We start from the raw sequence: 1830 nt of genomic DNA, 5'->3' as shown, positions 1-1830 counted from the left end.
GATCTGCAGATCTCAGGTGCTAGCCAGGACTGATCTTTGGGATATAGATTCCCAGCTCTAGCCAGGCTGGTCTTTGGGATGCAAATCAAGGTGCTTGCAGCTTGTTAAAGTGCTTGTGGAAGGTTTCAGTTTGGCTTTGTATCTTCGTTCTGGAGGCCAGTATTACTGGCCTGCTGATTAAAAGGAATCAATGTGGATGTAAAGAAACAATGTATGGTTTGCTGCCTCAAGGTTCTTTCTGTAATTCCTTTTGTTGACATCACTGTAATGCGCCTTTTAGAGGTTCTATGATCTATATAAGGGGATCTTCAGGGCTCTCAGTGTGCTCATGTGCTTGAGGATTCCTGAGGCCTCCATGACATAAATCTCATCCATGTAATAACCTGCTGCTCCACAACCAACCAGCCTGACCCCCGTTTCCTTCCATCTCCTGACCATCGCCATCGACCTCCGTGGAGTGGGGAAACGGCCTGACAGCCAGCCTTTTATTTTTTGTGTGTTTACACAGGTTCTGCTTCCAGTTCATTCATGCATGAGGCTCCTTCAAGCTTGGGGAGAGTGGTCTGAAGCGTACATATGGCTGGTTGCAGAGGTCTTCAGCTGCCGGGGCTCTACTCAGGGCAGTGAGGGAAACTCAACCCTACCCATCCAAGGGGCCCCGGTGGGGAAAGCCAGCTGCCGGGTCAGTAGACTGTCGTTTTAGACATATTTGGAATTAATTTTAGATCGAAAAGTACTTATGTGCTTAGTAATAAATTACTATACACTTGTTCAATCACCTCAGAGAACCCACTCTGCACAGAGAACTAGATTTTTAAATACAGGTCTGTTTTGCCTTTGTGTCATGACCAAGAATCACTCTCAGTAGATATGAAACTCACTATACACAAAGATGCACACAGGCTACTTTGAGTCATCTGTGTTGTTAATGTGTGTTGGCCATTAAACTTCACTGAGACCCCTTTATCTGTCCTTTACAGGAGCCTCATGAGTCTCACCTTCCATTCAAGTTGTACTTGTAATAAGGTGGAATGAAATCATCAATAGTCTCCTCACCTCTTCCTTCAGGAGAAAAATCCTACTTACATTCAAGGTGGTCAAATTGCAGACAACACCATCCAGCTTTTCATGGAGATGTACACGGGACTGAGGCGAGAACAGCAAAAGGCTGTAGTTTAATGGTCTTAATGAAGGTTCAGGGAAGGGCATTAAACGAGACTCATATACCATCTTCCAAAAGAATTATTTTGTAAAACTGATGCCTTGGGAATGGTAAAAGATAATATGGTAAAAACCATATTTTTCTTGCTTGGACATTAAAGTTCTAAATCTATCTATTCATGCTGCTTTGAAATACATTCCTTGATTTGGAATCACTGTCTGCCATAGGAGTGAGTAAGGACAGCACTCAAAGTAATCAGAAGAGAAAAATATGGAAAAATTAACTCCTACTATGTTTCGTAACATATATACTAAAATTGAAATGATACAGAGATTAGCATGGTCCTTGCACAGAGATGACATGCAAACTTGTAAAGTGATCCATATTTTTGTTGCAAGAAGAATTAACAGGGCGACTTTAAGCTAAGACAATCCCCACAAGTACAAAAATTCTACATAAAGATAGCACAAATCCCCATCACAACAATCTCCTCAATGTCAATGGACTAAATGTGCCAATTCAGAGGCACAGAATGGGAAGATGAATTAGAAAACTGAACCCAACTTTCTGCTGCCTGAAGAAACAATTCTGAACAATCAAAGTAACCATGGGCTCAAAGACAAACGCTGGAAAACAACTCTTCAAGAAAGAAAAGAACACCTCCACAA

At 41.9% G+C, this 1830-nt stretch overlaps 1 pseudogene; it reads left to right on the top strand.

Moving 5' to 3' along the window:
- Nucleotides 1–1453: 1453 nt before the first annotated feature.
- On the top strand, nt 1454–1552 carry LOC130025951 (uncharacterized; annotated as a pseudogene).
- The last annotated feature ends 278 nt before the right edge of the window (nt 1553–1830 follow it).

Source organism: Sorex fumeus, unplaced genomic scaffold (genome assembly GCF_029834395.1).
Source record: "Sorex fumeus unplaced genomic scaffold, SorFum_2.1 ptg000032l, whole genome shotgun sequence".
Lineage (NCBI taxonomy): Eukaryota > Metazoa > Chordata > Mammalia > Eulipotyphla > Soricidae > Sorex > Sorex fumeus.
This window is presented reverse-complemented; position numbering and strand designations above follow the sequence as displayed.